General features: G+C 36.1%; 1 protein-coding gene across 4 annotated transcripts in view; it reads left to right on the forward strand.

The window, feature by feature from the left end:
• The window catches only part of RBM12B (RNA binding motif protein 12B), a 51,754-nt gene extending 26,764 nt beyond the window's left edge, over window positions 1–24,990 (forward strand). For 2 of the 4 annotated variants that reach the window (XR_005557330.1, XR_005557331.1), the window contains 6 exons: window positions 11,818–11,886; window positions 13,760–13,924; window positions 15,673–15,762; window positions 17,451–17,503; window positions 21,118–21,367; window positions 24,261–24,990. The gene's annotated coding sequence lies outside the window, so the exon portion shown is untranslated. The remainder of the gene's footprint in view (window positions 1–11,817; window positions 11,887–13,759; window positions 13,925–15,672; window positions 15,763–17,450; window positions 17,504–21,117; window positions 21,368–24,260) is intronic. The other 2 variants (XR_005557333.1, XR_005557332.1) reach the window with 2 other exon arrangements.
• Window positions 24,991–25,194: the final 204 nt, after the last annotated feature.

The raw sequence follows: 25,194 nt of genomic DNA on the forward strand, positions 1-25,194 counted from the left end.
CATATTCAGAAGCATTCATCATTTCTTGAAATTTACAAAGTATTGTGGAAGTTTGACAGAGCATCTCAAGGCTAGGTGACTACTTTTTCCAGATTGAATCTGCTGTCTTCTGAAAGGTAACATTCAAGAGAGAAAGCTTGTTGAGAATCCTTACCACAGGAGAATGCCATCTACAGCAGTGGTGGCGCAGTAATTAGAATGCAGTATTGCGGGCTAATTCAGCTTACCATTTCAAGGTTGACTCAGCCTTCCATTCTTCCAAGGTCAGTAAAATGAGGACCCAGATTGTTGAGGTCAATGTGCATACTCTGTAAACCGCTTAGAAAGTGCTGTAAAGCACTATGAAGTGGTATATAAGTCTAACTGCTATTGCTCTTGCTATCTTACCTCCTGAGGACTAACTTTCTCAGGTGATGTTCCTCTTCTATAGAACAAGCACTGCAAGTAGCAGGACCCCCTCCACATTTTTGGGTTTTGACAGGCCCCTCATTTGGGGATATGGGAGATTATGTGACACTACACTAATGATGTATTACTTAGGTGTATTCTATATGATTGGAGGTATTCAGATGTTTTGGGTGTTTGTAAACTCAAAATCTGTGGGAACTGAGCAGCACACAAGCCTCAGCAAGCAAGTAAGCAAAGAAAGGAAGAAAGTAGAGGGCCAAATATCTTTGAGGGATGCATCTGTGCTTTCATCAAAAGCTAAAGTATGAAATGTTGCCAATGCTACTTCATATACTTCTGTACAATGCTGCTAATAATTTTAAGAAATTCAAAAGAATTCTTTTCCAGTTCTCTGGGAAAAGCATGCACTTTTTACGTGCTTATTAATATCTTGAGTGAAAAGCATTAAGCTGTTCATTTTATAGCCAATAAAACATTATCAATAAGAACATTTATTTCTTTTAGATTTCATTGCTTGTGTTCCAGATTAATTTTGCCTTTTCTATAATTTTTGGAGGGATTTTCAAGCAGCATGCCAAGCAACCCTCCATGTAAAAAATGGTTTGTGTTTTTTAAAACTATGCTATGCTCTTCAACCAGTGGAAAGGCTATGAGGCTTATTTGATAGATGATGCTTTAAGAAATCCAGTTTCTATACTTTCTCCCAGGACTGTTGGCATCATGACAATGCAAGCAAACAAACAAGCATCATTATCCTCATATGTGAATGTTTCATGAAGCTTGAATATCAAGCCATGGGATTTTGATGTAGCCATTCCTATAGATTCATCCAGCTATTTCTGACTGCCATCTAAATGAGACTGCCATTCATTTGTGCTTCACGCTTTTAGACAATGAAATTTGGCGATTTAAAAAAAAAAATCTTTAAAATTGTGTTTTAATAGTTACTTATATTGTGTTAAGGTAATCTCAATGGCTAGTTTGCACTTAATCAAGCTGTCCAATCCTCCTGTCTCTCCCACCAGGTAAATAAACTTTCCTGGTGTGCAGTTTGATTAGCAGCAATGCAAGCTATACAACTTTCTGTTGAGACTCTCCGATCTAATAGGCAAAGCCATGAGGGATGGACCGAGGGGTCTGTTGGCTTTGGTGTTTGGGGAAAATACCTGAGAATACCATGGATAAGCAAGAAAACAAACAAGTGGACCATTGGACCAATCTAGAATTCTCACTTGAGGCACAAATGACAGATTCAACTTATCCTACTTATACTTCCCTTGCAGAAATGGTGGAGGTTTACTTCAAATCAATAAGTGTTGAAGAAGAAAAGCATGGAATGGTTGATTAAGTAAAAGACAGCCAAGAACAAGAACTGATATAAGTTAAACATTGGAACTTACTGACTATATAGGAAACAAAACATAAATATCGAACAGAATGCTAGCAAGAAAAAGCATTACATAGTCAATTTCTACAAAAGATCAAGGGGAAAATAGATACAGATAAAACCTGGAAAAAGATACAATTGAAACTTTAAAAAACAACTGAAGGCTTGATTTGGCTGCTCACCAGGAACTATTCGAAATAATGCACTCAAGGTCACTATTGAAAGATTATCAAATGATTCAAAGTGCAGATTGTGTAAAGAAACAGAACAAACAGTACATCATATAGTCAGCTCAAGCCAGAAAATTATAGAAAGTGATAATAAACAACGACATAACAGAGTTACCAAAATTATTCACTGGAACATCTGTAAAAATTATCATGTGCCAATAACAAAAACCTGGTGGGAATATATATTTGAAAAAGTAGTAAAAAAATGAGCAGGTTAAAATACTGTAGGATTTCCAAATACAAATTGATAAAGCCTTCTTCATAACACACTAGATTTAATTATGGTTGAAAAGAAGAAAGTATGAATAATTGATCTGGCAATACCAAGGGATAATAGAATAAGAAAACAATTGGAGAAGAACGCAAAAGTATCAAAGTTGAAATTTTGTAATGGAAATCTTCATATGAAGTTTTTTTTTTAAAAAAGCTGTAAGAATGATAAGAATCTGGTAATAAATTGTACTTTCTTCCTGGTTCTTAGTTAGAGAGGCCTTTGCATATCCTTGCCAGTATTAAAAAATGATCGCATTTTAAGGCAAAACTTACATTGGTGACCCTTCAGTCCTGTGATTTCTCAATATTATTTACAGAAGCTCAGAAAAAAACTAAAAGTTCACTCATTAACGGGAATAGAAGAGAAAATTATAGAACTTCATGCACTGTTATTTCATGGACTTCTGGGGATGATCCGCATCAGAGAATTTGCCAAAATGAAGCTTAGCTTGGGTCAAAAAAGGTGAAAAAAGAAAGCTATGCATGCAAAATCAGGAAAACAAAGTGCCTTAGAATAGCAATCACAGTATAATACACAAATGTGGTGCTGATACATACTATAGTAAATTGCAGAAGCATGAAAGTGAATTAAATCATTTTTCTTTATCCTCTTTTTTAAGTTTCTGCTTGTGTAGCTGCCTTTTTCCAGTTGGTAATTTCTCTGCAAATTATATCTGCATTCCCCGAGAAGCGAGAAAGAAATAACAGCTTTGCTGTTTCTAAATATTAAAAACCACGCGCCCTGCTTTGTGGCTTCTTGGCTGTTAGTGGTGAATGTAAATTAGCAGACAATCAAGGTTACCTTGTGTTTCAGGCCACAGTTCCCTGGCAGGGAATTTAGCCCAAGCATCTGCCTGTGGGGGGGGGGAGGAAGGAGAGAGGAGAGTGGCATGTTCCTGGGGGGAATAGACTGCAAAAGCTGCCTTGATTTCATGAAAGAAAGAGAAAAAAGTTTTGGGAGATTTAGCTGGGTGGTAAGAAACAATTTTAGGAGTCATGGGGTTTGTTTACATACTTTGATCTCTCAGGAATTACCAGTGTCTGTTTCTCATCATTTCATCCTATATATTTATATATTAAGTCTATATATGTCACAACTGAATAAAATAAATTAATAGCTGTTCCTAGAGACATAATTCAGGGAGGCCATCTCACAACGATTTCTTGATGTCACTGAAGTGATGCTCCATGTTTTCCTCTTTTTTTACATATTCTTGAGAGCTGAGCTATATACCTTAGCACCTAATAAATTGGAGGTTCATTATTATTATTATTTTTTCTACAGTTTCCTCGCAAGTTGTCAAGAGTTCATGAGAAAGTATTATCTCCATAGCAACCCATTTTCTCTCTTGGTGGCTAAAAGAGGCTCTGATTGCCTTTTGGGCAGAAAACTGGGATATAAATTGAATAAATAATAATAATAAACACCCGTTTAAGATGAGGTGTTTTGAAAGAGTTTTTTTTAAAAAACCCTTTGTAGTATTTTTTATGATGGTGGATTGTATTAAGACACTGTGAACTGTGTTCTCATTGGTTCCATAGCTTTATTTTATATTCTCACATTATGTATTTTTAAAATATTTAATTTTTTTTATCATATGCAGCTAATACTACAGGTGGAGAAACACATACAAAAGCTTATTACTTATCAGCTAAGGAAAGCTAAGTCTATATGCACCCCATATGTATGCACTGAATTTATTCATTTAAAGTAGACCTGTATGATATTTATTGAGTAGCTCTGAATGGCATGTCAGGGGCAACACTTAAATATTAGCCAGAAGCAGATTTAAAACATAAAAAGATTTAAAACATAAAAATAATCTAACTTTTATATTTAATTTATCTGTTACATTTTAACCTAGGTGCATATGCATATATAGTATCTATGGTGATCACAATCTCATACCTCTCTATTCCTAAATTTAAAATTAATTCTAGAAAATGAGAAAACATATTTTTCATATATATATATATATATATATATATATATATATATATATATATATATATATGTAGGTCTTTGGTTGTTCGGGTTTTCTCCCGCGTAAAATTGGAAGTGTCTTGGCGACGTTTCGACGAAGTCCCATTCGTCATCTTCAGGCTGGTGTTTTCAGCTTCGTGCTTCGCAGCAATGCTGCTCGAAGCACGAAGCTGAAAGCACCAGCCTGAAGATGACGAATGGGACTTCGTCGAAACGTCGCCAAGACACTTCCAATTTTACGTGGGAGAAAACCCGAACAACCAAAGACCTACATATATATATATATATATATATATATATATATATATATATATATATATATATGTATGTTTGTATGTATATATGCCCATCTGAGGAAAGTAAGGAAGATGATCTTGTTAGAGATATCTAGGCAAAAGGTAGATATCTAAAACAGCATTTTTTAAGAGAAACAAGATAATATTCAGAAGCTGTTAAGGTAGACACCACCCTGATTCACTGAATTGTCAGAACAAGAGGAATACAGGATTGCAACATAATCAATCCTGCAAGATACTGTTATTATAGCCACTTTCAGAAAATTAGTTTTAGCCTTCCCAGTTTCCTGGCCTGGTCTACCTAGTGGGGTTGATAGTGTGTGTGGGGCTGCGCATGTGCACACTGTCCTTCCCTTAGTTTGTATGTGTGTATGCGTAGTAAGACAAGACATGGAGGTGGCTCCTGTAGCTATTGCTGACCATTACATTAAGTGAATAAATGAAGAGCAAAATGATCAAAGGAAAAACAGGAGCATCTTAATTTATGTCCCCTTTTCTCTCTGGACTAGGTGTAAAGGGAACCTGATCAAAAATGGAAAGCCATTGTGATCATAATTGTGTGGAAGACACAAAGAGCCTGGGGATGGGAAGGATGGGTAGGAGGATTCAAAATTGGAAAGATGAAGGCGCGGCATTCTGATATAAACCTTTCCACTTTTGTATGTGTGTTGATATCACTATCACACACATGTTCAAAAGAGGCATGGCTTGCACTGTGATGCTCTGTCTGCCATCTAGTTGATTTTAGCCACTTAGATATTCCTAAATGACCATTGGTTTTTGTTGAAGATTTAAGTCCTCAAAACGTGACTCAATCACTGGTTTAAATATAATCTTCCCCAATTCACAGAGAAGGCTGTGTTTTCTGGAGAATGATACAGATGAAGTTCTCATATCTAGAGAGTGGCCATATTAGAGAGGTCTGGCTTTATCCTTTTTTCTAATGCTGATTCTGATGCAAATAATAAATCCCTTATCTGTCCAGATTGCTGTTATTTGCATGAGAGAAAACAGAGACAAAATAATGTTACTTCAGCTCTGTGAATGGATCACCTATCTTTCACCAGGCTACTGTACAAAGAGATGACAGGAGATAATTATCATTACTGCCAGTCCCTTCTTGGAGAAACCCCGAATAAGTCTTTCAGTTTTATTTTTGAGTATTTTTCAGAAGTGGTTTGCCATTTCCACCTTCCTAAGCCTGAGAGAAAGTGATTGGCCCCAAGGTCACCCAGCTGGCTTTAGCAATCTCCAAAAATCAGGCACAATTGAATGGAAAGGGGGAAAAATACCCCCCCAAAGCCCCCTCCTTTCACCTTGTAGTTGTCACTTCACTATTTATCTGCCAAGTTATCATGGTCAAATATGATAGATGAGGTGTTTCCTGTACTGTGATTAAAATCTCAGACAGGAATAGTTTTAATTGTAGTACCAATTAAGGGTGGAAGAGTATTAACTGCTTTATGCCCTGGTCCCAATACAGTTCCTGCAGCAGCTACTTTTGGAAGACAATAATCTGAAATCCAATTTGTCCAGTCAATCCAAGGCTGATTTGGCTGAATGAAATTTTGTAAAGACAATACGAGTTTGACTCAAGGTTGCTAGTCATTGTGAAGACTTTTTTTGTTTATGTGTACATCTTTCTTGAACATGGAACATAGTTATCTTAGATTCTTGTTGGAAGGTTAAAACGTAGCAAATTTGCAGCCGTCAGAAATTAAAAAGACTTTTTTTTAAGTGCTTAGCAAGTACGTTAATATTATTTGTCCTACCTCTAACATTTTTTCTTTAATCAAGATGATTTGAAAAAAATATTTTCTCACATTTAAATTGCATTGCTATAAATTTAGCATAAATTCTCAAAAACAATTTATGTCAAACTTTCTGCATTATCTAATAATATACAAAGCATTCCTGAGTAGAATCAAGAGAGCATGGGAAAGTAGAACTTCTATTGGATTTCAAATTCTGATAAGGGTATAAAGCTAAGCAGAAGATCATACAAAAATAGCTTAACTGGCCTATTCAGTCCATCATTCACAAGATAAACCTGTTCTTGGGATAGCATCACTGATTGGTCCAGGTTAGGTGGACTCACTGGAAAAGAGCCTAATGCTGGGAAAGATTGAGGGCTATAGAAGAATGGGACGACAGACAATGAGATGGCTGGATGGAGTCACTGAAGCAGTAGGTGTGAGCTTAAATGGACTCCAGAAGATGACAGAGGACAGGAAGACCTGGAGGAACATTGTCCATGGGGTCGCGATGGGTCGGACACGACTTCGCAACTAACAACAAACAACAAGGTGGATAAGATAAACTTTGGATGTAGCAGATCAAGACTGGCTCCTCCCTGCACTTGAAAGGTCCTGACAAGAGATTTTTGTGTGCTGCTGCGGCTGCTGGAAATATGGTTAGAATTACTTAAATGCTATGGGCCTTCCAATAATATGAACCTTCTCTCTAGCAGAGCTCTTGCCAGTTAACACAGATCAGTGCAAAACTATCTGTCTGCCAGTGAAGCACCTCCCATCCATTAACACTGAATGGAACATAGAATGCTTCCCTTATGTATTAGCTCATGAACATGCACACTTTTTTGGTCAAGGGTTATATGTAGGGTTTGCAGAATGTGCTGGGGACCACATATGTGGACCAGGATAAAGGAACACTGGATGTGGACAAAGCAGAAAGCAAAAATGGACAAGTGTCAAATCCCACATTTTAAAATTAATTCAGATTTTTTAATGTTGATTTATTCTCACGCCATCTGCACCCCACTTCTGATACTATCTAGTCTTTAAAGCACAACATTTCATTTTAATTTTCCATTGAAATTTAGTAGAAGCTAAGAAGAAGACAGGAGTAAGCAAGTAGAAAACTTTTGGGTCTGCAGGTTGTATATCAGCTGCATGATTCTATATTTTAATTTCTCTTCAAGTAAAACAGATTGCTTTGAATCTATTTTGTACTACCTTGTAATTTTTAGGTCTGATAGCTCTCATTTTTGCTCTGAAATAATTTAGGCAAGATTCCATATCATTGGGAGAAAAACCAGTGAAATGAGAAGATAATTTCAACTGACAAAACTGAAACCATTTTAGTAAGTGTCTTCTTCTCTTTTATAATGGCAAGAAGGGATGAAGTGCTGCTGAAGTCAAAATACCTCCTTGTTAAGAAAACCACAACCCATGTAAAGAAACCAGCTGATCTTCTTAACAAACCAAACCTAATTTTGAAGGTGACAAAATTTCTGCTGGTGTTTAAAATGAGCAGGCTGAATGAACAAAGACTCCGTGTGTGTTTAAACTGGGCAATTCATGGTGAGAAGGATTTCATTACAGGGACTCAAAATGCATTCAAGCTTTTAAAATCAGATTGGGGAATCACACAATTGATTGCAACTTGCAAATGAATTGAAAGCATGAGGAGAAGCTGTACAGGAAGGTGATAATGATCATTTGACTAGCTTTTCTAATAACCCTACTGAGGAAGGCATTACATTAATACTACCCAGCTGTGAGCAGGAGAGCAAAGGTTAGAGAGCTTCTTATGTGTTTTGAAGTCTACAAGTACTGAACAGAAATGTGAGGTGTCTTAAGATTCTATTTGTAAGAATGAGGAAAAGAAGATGAATTGAAGATGTATCCAGTATATTTTCTCTGTGGGAGCTGTGAACGTTACAGATATCCTGATTTAATTTGTTCCAGGATATTCCCACTGCTGGATTCAGCAATAATTGTATAACTGTCATGCTGATCCTTAAAAGTTCAACCACTTGAAAAATAACAGCACATTCATGAACAGTTATTACTTGTGCAGGCAATTTATAAGAAGAGATGAGTTTCATAGAAGCTGAGGCTTGAAAAGACTATGAGATCGCCAATCAGTTTCTGTCAAATTTAGATATCAAGTCAACTTGGAACATGGATGTACTGATACCATAGTTCAGAGATGCACTGAACTTTGAACCACATTTTTATGCTCCCTGAAACTCTTTATTCTATGCACATAAATAAACCACCCAATTATAGCAGATAAAATTTTCACTTTTGTTTTTAGAAAAGGAAAAGAAAGAGTGAAATATGTACATTAAGCCTCCAGTGTATTTATTTAGGACAACAAATAAAAAAGAAATTGAATCCCAGAAAATGATCACTAAAAATCATTATGAATATTGTAGCACCATTACTTTTGGAAATATTTTAATGTTAGTACCTTTCTATTGCAGCTCTTGGATACTAGGAAAAATAATTCTGGTTAATTAAATAAAAATGCACCTCTATTCTAGCTAAGAATAGTTTTAAGGCAGCTAGTGCTGGTGCTAGTTTGAGAAAGAAAAAGAAAAAGAAAGAAAGAAAAAAAGAAAGAAGGAAAGGAAAGGAAAGGAAGAAAGAAAGAATGAATCTTGATGCCAACAGGGAGAAACAATCTTGATAAGCTTTCCAATTCTTGTGAAATGACAATTAATCACTCAGATATCGAGGAGTGGAAATCTGTTCAGTTGGAAACCACTCTATAGTCCGTCTTTGTACTTTGGCCCTTTGAACAAATAGTATGATTTTAGATTTGGAAGTTAATTACCAATATATTTCATTTGCAGTATTAGATAGTAGTTATTATTGCCTTTCTATGTCCTATTGGAAAGCAGGAAGGAAATTAGGAGTGCATCTTCTGCATGTAGTAGTACCTGGCATTTATAAGCTGCTAAATTTGGGGACATGACCATCTAAATTGTTCCCTGTCTCAGTTATAGAATTTATGAATAGATTGAACAAGGCAGAACCATAATACATTCTTCCTGTACACCCCTATAAATATGTATTGCATCTGCAAGTAGCCCTTGATTATTACACCTGACTGTCAGAGAAGAGTTGGTGTATACATCCTGGATCAGATGATAAAGATGTTTATCCACAATGATATTCTTGAGCTTATCCATAGTATTTTTCTGGCTGTAGAATCAAACACAGATTTAAATGCCACATAGATGCTTGATTTTGAATTCTATACATACTTCAGGATAAGGTAGTGCAATATTAAAATATAATCTACAGTTGACTGACTTTCTCGAAACTTGTTTTATCTGTAGTCTAACATTTCTTCAAATTCTATCCAAGCTTGGAGTTGATTACTCAGATGTTTTGGATATGATTTGCCACTCATTACACTTCATAGAGGTTTATAATAATTAGCTGGATCTTATTGTCTTTCTTGTAAATAAGAACTGTAATTGTTATCCCTCTCCCTTCTCTCCCCCACCCCCATCTTTAGGGATTTGCCCTGCTTGGTCGATAAATGTAAATATAGAGGCCAAGAATGAGCCCACTAGCTACAGTTCAGTTTAATTACTTCAGGCAAGACAAGCTTATTACCTGGGGTATTTTTAATTTTATGTGACTATGAATTTGACCACTTCTTCTAAAGGAACTAGAGATCAGCTATTCAGAGTGCTAAAATCATAATACCCAGCTTCACTATAGTAATTAGGAGCAGTATACAAAGCTTGATAATGTACTTGGGCAAGGTTCTGATTGACCTGGATCTCAATTAATACAGCAAGCGCTTGGATAGAAATATGCCAGAAAAGAGATTTTCTTTTGTCTGACAAAAATGATAAGTTGATGCCATGCATGTTTTATAGCTGTCTGTTTTTTCTTCCTCAGGATTGATTTATATTAAAGGGTCTTAGAGGGATAAAGTTTGTAAACAACATAGGCAGCTCTAAATCTCTCTTTGAGCTGCTGGCATTTTCAATCAAACCATTGTTGCTTTGCTATTAAGAAAAAATAGATGCTTCCTCTTCTCTGAGGAAAAAATTGACTTAAATTTGCTGATCAGCAAATTGTACAACCTAGTCTTGTATTTCTGTGGGCAATTGGCAATTAAACATGGGCAAATTTCTGAAGTATATTCTGACTTTAACCATTGAATTACAGCATTAGCATGTTTTCCTCTTGGATCCTAGGATAGTGTTAATTTCGAAATTCAGGGTGCCAAATTCTTTGCCTCTGTTTTCACTAATCTATTGTATACATTATCATAGCTAATACAAAGGGAGGACGATCACCTAATTAAAAGATAGGTAGAAAATTTTAAAAGTTGACCCAATAGTCAATACTTGACCTCCCTTTTCCCCAAGAGGCATATTCAGCCTGGTGATCTCTGTCTAATGTACCATTCAAAATGCAGAGATCCAGGCATGTGATCTATCACAGTTTGAACTTCCACGTATAGAAAAGCACAAAAAACATGGTTACATGAGTTATATGGAAATAACTGAAGGCAAGACCAGAAACTGTCTTAAAAGTGTTTTCAATATTATAGTCAGACCAACAAATTGGTTTGATATATTTTCCTGCTCTAATTGGATGCAGTGTGGAATAGAATTTAGAGAAGATGGGAGAACAGGGAAATCATTCAGAATTTTAGTAAATGTCATCAATGTGTCTCATTGAAACATAATTTGTAATTTGAGATTTGAATAGAGAACAAACCAATTGGTATTGGATTAGAACAAAGCTAGAATTTTTAATTATGAAGTACATTTCTAGGATATCCACTGCTATATGTACAATCAGCAGTTTGAAATAAAGTTAAGCGATTTAAATCACTGCTAAATAAGATTCACTTCTCAAAAAAGATAAGCAGTTTTAAGGTTGATCTCTTCTTTCAGTCAAGATACACTTTTAGAAATGACAAACTGTACTTTTTACATATGGAATTTAGACAGCATTTTCATGTCTGAAATATAGAACTTTCAGAACTGAAACATTAAATGTAGGCAATGCTATAGTTATTTATGTAAGAAAACACCTTCCTTCTGTAATGTTTTGCTTCTGAACAGTAAGTTGATTCACAGATGATGAAAGATAGTAGAAATCTGAGGAGGAATATCATACACTTTATTGGAGCAATGATTGCTGGCTTCCAGCTTTCAGAAAAGAAGAATTGAGAATAATAGGAAGGTAAAAACTTTTGTAAAATTTATGAATTGTGGAATTCTAGACCTCTGATTTGTTGACCATAGGCCTTTTGGATCATAGGAAGAAAATTGGATTGTTCTTATTTATGTACATGGGGGCATTTTTGTTTTTAAGAAACCTTGTACTTTTCCAAAATGGCAACATAACTGGAAATGCCAGTTGTTCTTTTGATAATGAACAGTGGATGACTGATGAGATTAATCAAGTATCCTCAATTTGGAATTAAATTTTACACTGGTATCTTTTCTTATAGATCTGTCATTAGGTGATTACACAAATTGGTCTCTGCTCCCTTTTGTCAGTTTTATTCTGCTTCATTAAGGTGAGTAAAATTCCTTTTCTTTTAGTCAGAAAAGATTACAATTTGGGATAATTGTTTAGGCTAGTGGTTAAGTCACCAGGCTAGAAACCAGGAGATTGTGAGTTAAAGTGCAATCATAGGCTTTATAAAAGGCTGGATGACTTTGGGTCAGTCACATTCTCTCAGCCCAACCCACCTCATAGGATTGTTGTTGTGGGAGGAGGAGGAGGAGGAGGAGGAGGAGGAGGAGGAGGAGGAGGAGGAGGAAGGAGTATTATGTATGTTTGCTGCTTTGGGTTATTTATAAAATAATAAAGATGGAATCAATCAATCAATCAATCAATCTTACAGGTCTGACAGAAGCCTCTATTTCTGTTTGCCCCAACAGTGGATCATGTTTAATGAAAACTTTCTACTACAAGCTTTTCAAAATGAGATCATGATTAGTTCTGTTTAAAAGTGAAAATGAAGAAATACTGTATGTACTGAAAAGTACAGGCAGTTCAAGACCATCTATACACATTGACTTATATTGTTGAATGTTACTTGTCAAAGGGACAAAATAGTATCTAAAATATTTGTTGATATTCTGCTCTGTGTATGGAAATCTGATATGGAAAAGATTGTCTTGCTGGCTGTGACCTACCCCGTTTTGTGTGGGGCTCAGCAATCTCATGCATCTAACACCCCTCAAAACAGGATTACAGAACATGCTCTCCTTGGGGAACATTTATGCATGGAATTACTTTGCAAATATTTTAGGCAAATGGTCAAAATATTATATAGCTTGAACACAAACTGTAGTTTCTACTACATACAAAGCTAGTTAATGACAACACTTTTTTTCTATAATTTCACAAAGACAGCATGAGGTTATGTTGCGTGCAGTTTTAATTCATTTTCATGCTACAGTTGTGAAAATGTTCATTTTAATTCTTCCAGTGAATCAAAAACAGATTTCCTAGCTGGGTGTACTTTCTTCAAATGATTTTAAAGATTTGGTGAAATTATAATATATAGTGAGTTCATGATTTTGATTACTCTAATCCAGGCTAATCATTCTTATTAGCAAAGAATCTACAGAGGGACAAGGATATTCATGGGTCCTACTGAACAGAGAACAATCTTCTATTTGAGACATCCTCTATTTAGTGGATGTTTTCCTATAGATACGGTTTTAAAAGAAATAATTCTACAAAGAGGGAATAACAATGATCTTGACATGGCCCATATAAACTCAGCATCTCAAAAATATCTGAGCTTCAAGAGAGGACACAGAGATGGATTGTGCTATTATTTAAAATACATTAATCATTATCTATAAATTATCTATATCTGTCTGTCTATCTATCTATCTATCTATCTATCTATCTATCTATCTATCTATCTATCTATCTATCTTCCTTTGTTCTATTTTGATGAAATAAAGGGCTGATCATGAAGGTGCTTAGCAATGATGTGGTTTCATTGCTTAACATTATGCATGAAGTAGGTTAGAGGCTCTGTTTTTCCAGATAATCCTAAATCCAAGGTGCTGGACTAAATCATAGTTGATTGAACAAATCATGGCAGCCTATTTCACAGATAAAGTTAAACCATGAATGAACATACTAATTAGGATTCTTAGGAGGAACAATCACAACACTTCTGTGAGGCAATAAGTAAGCGAAGATAGTAATAGATTCTGGATAAACTTAAGTCCAATTGAATCTAATGAGTAATAAAATACATGTTGCAATCATAATTCATACGAGCAAGTTAATCAGATAATTTTTAGGGTATCAAATGTGAATATGTTATGTAAAACCTAAATGAAAGCTTTCAGCAACAATAAAAATATTACATTTCAGAATGTCATAAGTAATAATAGTTCCACATGCTTTTATTTGGACAGAATTTACCTTGAGTGTTATAGCCAATTCTGGGCACCCCATTGTGAGAAGAATTGAGTCAATCTGGAACAATTCAAAGAAGAGCAGTAAAGATGACAAGGGAATAAAAAATGTATAAAGAGAGATTGAAAGACTTATATAACCACTTGAATAAAGAGGAGCAGAAGGTAAGACTCTTCAAGAACTTGAAAGAAATTCAAGACCTATTCTCTACCATTTCAGAATTCAGGTCATGGAACAATGTGTTTATATTTCAACAGTGGAACCAATTAGAGAAGCATTGGGCTTCTCTCTACTAGATTTGTGCATTGAAGCTTAGCGAATCATCTGTTTGTCTTAATTTGGATGCCTTAACTTGATTCCTGCACTGAGGATGTGGGTTTCTATGAAATCTTCTGTTCTCACTTTCCTTTCTAAGTGTCCATAATACAATTATATTGTCCTATTTTACTGAGTTCTTGTATCATTAAAATATGTAAGGCACTATAAAAGTGGTATGACTGTGATATAATTTAAATATCTTTATGGTGGTCAAAACAAACCCATTAGGGTCCCTCAGCATGTGACTACCCAGTGCACTAGGTTATTATGGAATGGGAAATCTGCATGCATTACCTATATAATTTATAGAAATAATTTGGCCACAAATCATGAGAGTAATTTATATTCTGTGTTTACAATATACTTTGGGTTGGCATGGATAGTAATATCAGGGTCCAGTAGTGTTCATTTTTCACAGATCAAAAATCTAAAAAAAATGAGTCAGGAAAGAAAGCACATTATTGAAAATTGAATATAAATGATAGTAGTACAATGGAAAAAAGAGTTATATTAGGGACATTTACATTAAATAAATCTGTATTAAGGAAATGTTTGTATCAAAGAATGAAAGAACAATTTGCATGAAAAAAGGCTGAGCAATTTAGATTAACAGATATGTTAATTAAGGAGAAATGCATACAAAAGCTAAGCATGCTAGGAGATGCAGCAAATTTAAATTGTTACATTTTCTACTTATTAAATTCAGCTATTGCTAATTTAATTGATGTCCAGAATCACAGATATGAGATGGGTAGCTATACAAATCTAATAAACAAACAAGCAATCTCAGGGGACAATAATCTCAACTAGATTTTTACTGACATGTACATTGACATGTATATTTTCTATCTTTGTAACAACCCTTCACAGATGCCTGCATATGTATCTAATTATTACTTATTATTATTACACCAATTCAAGGTGTTGGTTATTACCTTTAAAGCTCTATATGGCTCAGGGCCAGGCTATTTGCGAGACCGCCTACTACCTCATAGTTCCCTTCATCCGGTTAGATCCCACAGGCTGGGCCTCCTTCAGGTCCTGTCGGCCAAGCAGTGCCATTTGGCGGGGCCATGGGGGGGGCTTTCTCTGTGATGGTGCCCACGTCTTGGAACCAGCTCCCCCCGGAGATTAGGACCACTTCCACCCTGTTGGTTTTCTGCAAGCTGCTTAAGACCTGGCTTTTCCGGCAGGCCTGGGGTTTATAAAATCTGACCCCTGGATGAATGTTACTGTATTGTTTGTCTTGTTAAGTTATATTGTGTTTTTATTGTTAGCTGCCCAGAGTCCTGCGGGAGTGGGGCGGTCTATAAATTTTAATAAATGAATAAATAAATAATACGCAGGGCTTTTTTTGTCATAGAATGCCCAGAACGGAGTTCCGGCACCTTTTTTGGATGGAAGGGTGGGCTTTGTAGGCCTTGTAGGGTAGGCAAGGCGGGTTGTATGACATCTGTAAGTTCCGGTACCTTTTTTTTTTTTTTACAAAAAAAGCACTGATTATAGGTATCAGGAAGTGTGCACAAGTTAACATCAGTTTTATTCTGATTCTTGTTCTTTTTTCCCCCTTTTCTTTTAAATGGTGACTATTCAGGAATTGACCAAGGGAAACAAAATGGTCACAAGTAAGTACTGGAGATAACATTCAGTGATCTTTCATTCTTCTGGTGGAATCAAGTCTCAGGTACGCCATTTACAAGATTTTGGTTTCCTTTCAAACCAGAGTGAAACCCAAAAAAACTTTTCAGATAAAAGACTTTAAGAAAGTCTCTTGCTTCTTTATTCCAGGCTTCCATTTTACTTCTTTAGTCCAGGTTTTTCCATAATAGGGAGCCTTAGAGTCCCTTACTTAACCATGTGCAGTTTGTGTAAAGGAGTGGTGAAAACAGCTGGTCTATGTGACAAAACCTTTTCAGTCTTGCTGTGATCTTCCTGTCTTATGTCGAATATTATAATTGGAATCATAAGAAAAACATAAATTAAAATGATGGTGGATGATATATTATACCTTTATTGTTGCTGTTTCCTGGAGTTTTATAACATGGCTGTTGCAAATTCTCTATTTACCAAACAGTAGGTAGCCCTTTCATATTAAAAATAATAATCCTGTGTACCTTAGTTTTGCTAAAAAATGGTTTTCCTCATAAAACTGACTGCTTGTATAGTATCAGTATGATTAAAAAAAACCTAAACAACTTACAGTATGCTTAGGGTTTGTTTTTTTTTTTTGTTGCAGTATTTTGAGTTTATTCTTTTAGTTTTTTTTCCTATGGAGAAATAATCCTGGTTCAGGTTACTAGTTATACAATTTATATCTTGTAAATGTATGGATTACTTACTGGAGGACAGGTTGAAAAAGATGACAGTTCATGCTTGAAATAACTTTGAGCCTGATGTAAACTGACTAGTAAGCAAAATGCTTCAGAGCTGTAACCACAAGAAATAAATTACTTTGAATGAGACTCAATATACAATAAGTCCAAGTTATGGAGGATAGTGTAAGTAATTCTTGACTTACGTCTGTAATTGAGCCTGGAATTATAATCATACGTTGTGTTGGTTGTTTAGCAGGTCATCACAGGACTCCATCCAATTTTAAGATTTATTTGGTGGCAGTTGATAAGCAACTGCTGTGGTCATTCAGTGAGTATATTGTCTGCAATGGGCATTTTTGCTGGAAACTGGAAGTCAACACCTTTTTTGGGGGCAAAAAATTATAGAAGATTATCAGGCTGAGCCTGAGGGAGTGGTCAAATGCAGCATCAGTTTTGAGTCCCTTCATGCCCATAAGAGATTTAAGTTCAGCCCAACTTGAATTCTGTTGACTCTTATCTACTGCCAATTTGCTTTGACCGTTAGTAGTTCAGATTCTTATAGAGATCATTAATATACTTTTTCTTTTGAATGGCCTGGACTCCTGATTTCTTGACAAAAATGTTGTAAATCACAGTCATGTGACCTCAAGATGCTGCAAACGGCCGTAAATAAAGAATTGCATTGTGGCGAGATTGGGGTGGGGTGGGGAAACTAATTTAATTAATTAATAAAAAGAAAAATAAATGTGGGCTGGTTACTAAGCACCCAAAATGTGATCACATGATTGTGGGGACAGCCATTGAAACTTTGAATCTGGGTCATAAATAACCCTGGGGCAGTCCATTGTAACCTTGAACAGTCACTAACAATCTTAAGTCAAGGGATGCCTGTATCCCAGTGCTTCAGGGGAAGACCTAGAGATGAAAATCTTTTTTAAAAAAGCACTAACAATATATCAGATAAATTCGATCTGGGTAACAGAGGATACAATTCTTCACTTAACTGATAATAATAATTCTGACTGCTAAATCAATTAGCTCAATCATTTCATTGCAGGATGAAAGTAGTGGACGTTGTGGATTATAATCAAACGTGTTAGTCCAATGCAGGTTGGTAGGTATTTTTTTAATTTGCAGTATAGAGCTAAAGACATGATTGGACCAAAGTTGCCCAGCTGGATCCATAGGAGGAACACATAGCAGAGCAAGTATTTTCACATGGAAGAGATCCTTTTATACTAGCTATGCAATTCCAGTGCTGCTGTTTTTGTTTAAAGAGTGCTGTAGAGGTGCAAAGGTGATTGGTTGTCTTATCTTTATAATTACTAAATAGGTCCATTGGACATTACATTTGCAGAGTCTTGAATTTCTGCCAAAACTAGATGTTATAATTCTTTAATGTATGTAGTGCAGCTGGATAATGTTAGGTTTACACATGCCCAGAGTCTAATGCATTTATCTATTCCAAAATTGATTCTCATTTTTGCCATTACTCTTACTGGGCTGTGTTAAATAATAAACAGCCAGGTGCCAGCAATCTGAACAATGATGCCCCTGCTAAATCTTCTTGAAGGAAGGTGCACCTGTCAGGTAGGCACAATAATTTATTCTTGCTGCTATATAGATCTAAGGATGCATAAAAGAAAGGAATCTGAACACCTTGTAGTAGTTTGAATCTAGCATTATAGGTATGTGGAAGCTCTGAACATAATCATAGCTGAAGTTTACAGCACATTAGAAGACTGTAAGACTCTATCTATATATTATGTTGGCTTTACATGTGAAAGTCAGTTCTCAGTAATAGGTTTTCTGGACTTGGACAGTTGTATGCATTGTGTATGTCATGCAATTCCATAACTTAATTTTTACGAAAACATCTTTAAAAAAGCCTGATTTTATGTAAACTGGGGATGTAATATACCTTTAGGTTTTGTCCTGCGGGATAGATAATACCACTGTTATGCTTTTAGATCTAGGATGACACTAGATGGCAGCAGAGAGATAGAGTTTCCATTTTTCTTTGCTGTCATCTAGTGATCATCTGTTTCCCCCCCCAGCCCAGATTTATTAGTCCTCCTTTAGTGCAGGAGGAAGTTTAGTTGTTATTATTTTTAAATTTGTTATCCCGCCTTTATTATTTTTTTATAAATAGCTCAAGGAGGTGAACATAACTAATACTCCTTCCTCCTCCTATTTACCCTACAACACAGGTGTCAAGTTCACGATGTCACGTGACGTGTCGTGACGTATCATGACTTTTTCCCCATTGCTGGCAATGTGGTGGGCTCGGTTTTGGCGTAATGCATCTGGCCCACGGGCTGGCAATTTGACACCCCTGCCCTACAACAACAACCCTGTGAGATGAGTTTGGTTGAGAAAGAGTGAATGGCCCAAAGTCTCCCAGTTGTCTTTCATGCCTAATGCAGGACTATAACTTAGGTCTCCCACATCACACCCCCTGCTGCATTTTTAAAAATGATAGATTTGACTATATTATCTAGCTGTATTCTTAGTTACTGGGTCTGTGGGAGGAAAGAGAGATCTAGTAAGCAGCCCAGCAACTATGAAGACTAAGCTGGAGTTAGCAATCACAGGAAAACTGAGGATGTCGTTTAAAGGGTCAGTCTGACTGGCAGATAGAAATACAATGGGAATGGCCACCACTTCTTTCTCAGTAGAAAGTGGTTGTTTTCAATAGCACTTCCTGTCTCATAAGCCCCTCTGGAAGCATGGAATCAGTCTAGAACTTCAGAATATTTTGCTGCCTGTCATAGTGCCTTCCCCAACCTCAGTAGTGTGTTTAGCACTTGGTTGTGATGAGTAGAGGATTCTGGAACTAAAGAACATACAACTGGAGGATAGATACATGAATTAGGGAAGAATGATTTAAAGGAGATGTTCCAAATTATGAATGCATAGTGATCTGTATGGGCATAACTCTACCAAGGACAGTGTATCTCAGTTCAAGTAATTTCTAATTTCATACTATGTCAAAGGACTGGTATTTCAAAAGTAGTGTGAGCATGTGGGGATTGCAACTCCCAGAATTCTCAACCAGCATGCTAAGAACTGCAAACTCAAAGCTAGAGCAGATCTTAGTGTTTATTACAGCGCTGCATTTTAAAGAGGCATTTTGCAACACAGAAAGTGCAAAAGAAGCACCTCTGTTCAAATTGTTAAAGCATCTGTATCTTTTGTAAGACTTGTGCAACTGCTTCAGAATCTATTCCTGATCATCTCCCATGCCACACTTGAAATGGCTATGCATGCATACCTAGGCAGCCATATTTCTCCTCCTGCCACATTCAAAGTGAACCACTTTCCTTGCTGTCTCAGAGAAATCTTTTCCTGTATAGGAGAGGAAGAGCAAAAAGCCAGGTCAAAAGCCAAATGAGTCTGAGTTGATGATATCAGGGCTTAGCACTGAGCTTTTGATAAATCATCACAGAAGTCTCTCAGCCCCTATTCTGATTCCGACAAAATATATCTCCCAATCCCACAAAAATGCTGATGCGTTTGTGTTGAGTGCCAAAGGACTGAAAGACAAAATAATGCCAGATGTTTTGGAAAAGCATCTTGGGAGTAGTAATCAATTTAGGAATAATAATCTGTAATACTTGGAAACCAGCTGTTCCAGAGTAGCCCAATTTCCACAATCAATTCCACAATCAGCTGAATTCAAATAGAAGCCTGTCCCCTCCAGTATCTAAGTCTCTAAGACAAATCAAATGTTGGAAAATTCATTTAAAACCTTGATATTGTGCCTTGACTCAAGTATTTCTGAAAATCCTGATTTTTATCCACATATGAATTGTATCAGATTGAATCAGATTGTAAACTGCCTAGTGTTCCATGACATCGAGATGGGTGCTGAATAATTAAAGGTAAAGATAAAGGTTTCTTCTGTCCAGTCTTGTATGACTCTAGGAGGCAGTACTCATCTGCGTTTCTTAGCCAAAGGAGCCAGCATTCCATGATCATATAGCGGGCATGATTATATCCCAAGGAGCACAGAACATTGTTACCTTCCCACCAATGTGGTGCCTATTTATCTACTTGCAATTGAATGCATGCATGCATGCATGCATGCGTGCATGAATGAATGAATGAATGAATAGGCCTTGCTATTATGTTAACTATGTTCAACAGGATGCATAGTAGAAAATAGGTCTCAAACCCATCCTGACAAGTTGATAAGAATTTCATGTCAGATATCTGAAATATTGATTATCCATATAAGGAGTTACCCATGAACTGTTTTCACCCGAATTAATACTTCAGTTATAGGGAATAGTCTGGTAAAGTAATGGACAAAAACACAGATGACATAAACAATCACAAGAGCAAATCAATTGACACCTTATATGATAAATGACAATTTAGCGGGGGTGAAGAGAAATCTGGGAAGAAGCATTTCAGAGATTCTGCCTTAATTAACTAATTATAAACAAGACTAAAAATTCCTATTATATTTTCCAAGATTCTGTATTTATCTCTGACTAGCATTAAGGAGAGTTTACTGAAATCTCTGTAGTTCTCACTTTCTTGGGGTTGTCCAGCTATGTGGGGCTTGACACAGGCAGAAAGAGTTCTTCATAAACTAGTTTTAAGAAAAGCCACAATTTTAGGAGAAAACCATAGACTGAGGTCTGTAAGTCTGAAGTCATACATATACTATCTCAGCATTCAAGTCTTACATCTTTTTCTCCTGTGTGTCCTAACAGACTGAGAGTCAATCACTTCACTATGGGAGGAATGTCTGACATCTGTGCATTGTTATTGTAATGGATCAGCTTGCCTCAAGTCCTCTGCTTCTGACCTTGCCTGTCCTGACCTTCACACCAGTGTGAGATACTGACTCATGTCAATACTACCAAGTAAGCAACTTTGCACAAGACTGCAAACCTTTAATCTTCTATCAACTTCTTATGGACGTTCCTCAGAGCACTAGACTGAATCCAGCATTGGTTGAAGGTAAAAGGTCATTGCCTGTAGTTGTATGCATATGTTCCTACAATGTACAAAAATTTAAGAATCTCAAATTAAGCGGGCTTATGAGATTCATTCTGTCTGTCATATTTGAGGCTTAGAGAGACATAATATTGTCAGAGAGACTCCAGGGTAGAATGACAGAAACAGTAAGTGTGATTGTAAATGGGGAAATTACCCTTTCCTGAGATATTTTTGGAGCAGAGAACATGAGGAAGACAGCTGAAATAGCCCAAGGGTCTAATATGCTTTCGGAATAAGCAGAATCTTCAGGCCAATTTTGTTATGCAACCTGGGCTTATTTCTGTATGTACTGTAGTGTTGAGATATTCTCTGGTTTTTTTAAAAGAAGAGATGTAGCATCTAACATATAGTCAGTAAGAACAAAAATAAGACAAAATGGATGTGAGCCTGTTGGAAACATGCAAATCCTTTATGGATATATTCTGTATAGGCCCAATTGACTGAACAACTATACATAGTTCTCTGGCCTGTTCTTTCAAAACATAGAAGCCAGATGTCAAAGAAAGGCACATGCAATATGAAATCTCTCAAACAGATTCTAATTAGTATGAGTAGACACAAGAATTAAATGACATTGCAATGCTGTAACAGCTGCAAATAAGAGATTTTATAAAGCACAAAACTGTTTCTGAATGTGAAAAGGTAAAACATTTTTTTTACTGGTTCTGAAAGTTTCTTTAAAATTGCCAGGTTTTTGGCAGATCAGCTAAAATAATGTTGGTCCAAAATAGTTTTTGCCTATTGTATTGTTACTCAGCACAACATATAAAATAACAATACCTACAAGCAGTATCTTGATGTTACTTCATACTCTGGCTGTGAATTTAATTTTTCAGTTGCAATTTTTTTATTAGTTTCTCAGACTTTAAAATACAAAAGAAAGTAAAAACAAGGGGAAACTAGTGGAGGAAAAAGGGAAGACGAGAGAGTATGGGTTAAAAGGGAAAAAAGAAAAAAAGACATCGATTTCCGACTTTCTTTAGCACAGTGGAAGATAATAACATTGCAGCCTCAACTTTTTACTTTTACATAGCAATATATACTAGCCACTTCTATAACAACAAACTGTGAATTTAATTTAAAAATCATTTTAATTTTAATAAATTTTAAAAAATATTTTTTTTAAATTTTATTTGGCCTTTAGTGTTACCTGACTCTATTAGGTTGCTTTGTATTGTAATATGTTTAATAGTTTGATCTATAACTGCAAACATTTTTTTAAAGAGTACATTGTAAGTACTAGAAAAAAAGGAAATGTCTATTATGTGGGAGATTATTCAGTTTACAAAATGGCTGACACAGTAGCTGTGGCCTGTCACAAAATCTCCATTTGCCAGAAGAATAAACCATTGGAATGGCTCCTAGCTTTCTTTGTCTTCAACATATATACTATTATTTTTTAGCTTGTATTTGTCTTTTGATTTTTTTCTGGTCAGATGGGTAAATTTGCAATGCACCGAATTGTATTTTCTCAAAATTTTTATCTTCTTATGTTGCCTATATGGAACCCAAAGGCATTTTTGGAAATAAGGATTACCCTGGAGGCTGGTGTTTTGCTTTGTCTTATACTAGCTCCCTTTTTAGATAATCTTTTAAAAATACTCCACCAAGGTGAAAAAAACTGTGAACAACCTGATGCCCCTCTGAGAACAATAGAAGACAACATAATATAACTTCATGGAAGAAAACATTATCAATTTAGATTGTACTTTGTAGACTCTACTACAAAGAAAAAGATCCCCATAATTCTGTCATCCTTTTTTAAAACCCATCAGCATGTGACCTTCTTGTGAACTCAGGTTCCTCTTTTCAGCTACAAAAAGCCAAATAACATGGTAACTATGGCTGGTCAATAATTCTGGATGCAATCTGCCCAAGGGATGTTAACTTTTATGTCCTCTGGGTGGCATTTGAATTTGATGGCAGTCAGGTATGTGTACACTAGGGTGGTCATTAGAATGGGCAGATGTTCATGGCTAATGGCCTACAGTTAGGATTGCTACAAGGGGAATTTGTTGGGAGGAAGCAGTCTTGCCCCCCCCAAGTCCCCTCCAAGTCTGAACACCAATGACTTATACAGAACAATACTTTTCTCATAGCATCATTTACTTGCAACAAAGCATAAGATTGAATTAAATGTATATATGCACCAAGCAAAAGATCACACTATAACATTTGTTCATATTTAGAGAATACAGGGTGAGCCTCCTATATTTGTACAAGTGACTACTGAGGACTTAAACTATTGCTGAGAATACTGTAGGGTCCTCTTTGTTGTAGTACTTGCACTCTACCTGCCTAAGCAAAAATGTCCATAATCTCAATGGACCTCTGAAAACTCACCACAGTCACAATGAAAACTAAATGCACCAGTGACCTGTGCGCCAGTATCTATGCAAATCTCAACCAGGAGCTGAGATTTATATATGCTTCACATACCCCTGAGGAAATACCTATTTTATAGCACTGATGGAACAGATGTAGTTGTCTCTGCAAAATGTGAGTGGAATTTAATCAAGGAGGGAGGGAAAAGACAGCACTATGTATTCAAAACAAGCAAATGCATACACTACTCCTTAAACCTGCTGGCACATCGGAATGGATAGAAAATGCCATCTCTGAACTAATTAGGCACTTTATTGTATGCTGCAACTATACATTTGCATGCTCACATTAGTGGGATCTTATTCCCTTCCAGCTGTACCAAAGAGGCCAAAATAAATCTTAAATGTTGATTGTATAACTGACAGCCTGATGAGGTTTATGGTAGAAGATGGCAAACTCCCTTTAGAAATGTTTGAAAATGGAGGCCCAGTGTGTTTTTCCAAAACAACTTACTTTTTTTTATAACCAGTGAAGCTCAGAAAGAAGGAGACAGCAAGCAAGATGGTATAGACAAACACTCGTCCCTAACAGAGCCTGTTAGAGCATTCAAAAGTGTGATTGCTGAGACACAGTTCTCTGGCCGAAGGAAAGTTGCTCCTCTGCTTCAGATTCTGAACTTCTGTTTAACTATGCAATACCTGGCACAGGTAATGTATGAGCAACCCTCAATGATGTAAAAAATTGGTGATATATTCAGAAGGAATTGGAGTACAGGGATGGACCATTATTATAGAGTCAAGAGCAAAACATTTTAAAGTTTTATATGATGTAGGGGCATCAAACAGAAGAAGAAAGACAGAAGGAAAGCTACCCATTTAAAGGAAAATCTGGGAGAACACAATTCAAGTCCTGTCCTGAGCTGGTCAACTTGGGTTCTTTAGTGCAGTTTTTCTATCTCTGTCCAATTTACCCCACAGGGAATACAATAAGAGTGAATCCCGCTTATCCACTGTGGCATTCTGAGGAATGGCTGGCTATCAAAACAGTAAATATGGAAGCAAAGAAAATTCACCTTTTATTTTTCACAAGTAGGACTGCAGCCCTTCAAAATGAACTTGAATTATATCACACATGCTAGTAAGGAGACTGTAACAAAATCAATTTTTATATCTAAACTATATGAATAAAAAAACCCTCACACAACCAGATATTACATAAATAATACGCATAGAATAACCCAAAGCACACATTCTGGTGAGAAAGAAGTTTCCTGAGGATGGGCTCCAGCACAAGTCTGAAAGCTCAGAAGACTAAATTCTGGTCCCGGTGACTGACCCAGAGTGGATCCTGCAACATTACCTTGGGATACATATATTTGCCTTCATTCATAAATCAATTTCTATGAGGCTAATTATTTTTATTGTGCATTGCAACCTTATAATATTTAATATTGAATGACAGCC

Source organism: Crotalus tigris, unplaced genomic scaffold, assembly GCF_016545835.1.
Source record: "Crotalus tigris isolate CLP2741 ecotype Arizona unplaced genomic scaffold, ASM1654583v1 scf7180000018168.854452, whole genome shotgun sequence".
In the NCBI taxonomy this organism is placed as follows: domain Eukaryota; kingdom Metazoa; phylum Chordata; class Lepidosauria; order Squamata; family Viperidae; genus Crotalus; species Crotalus tigris.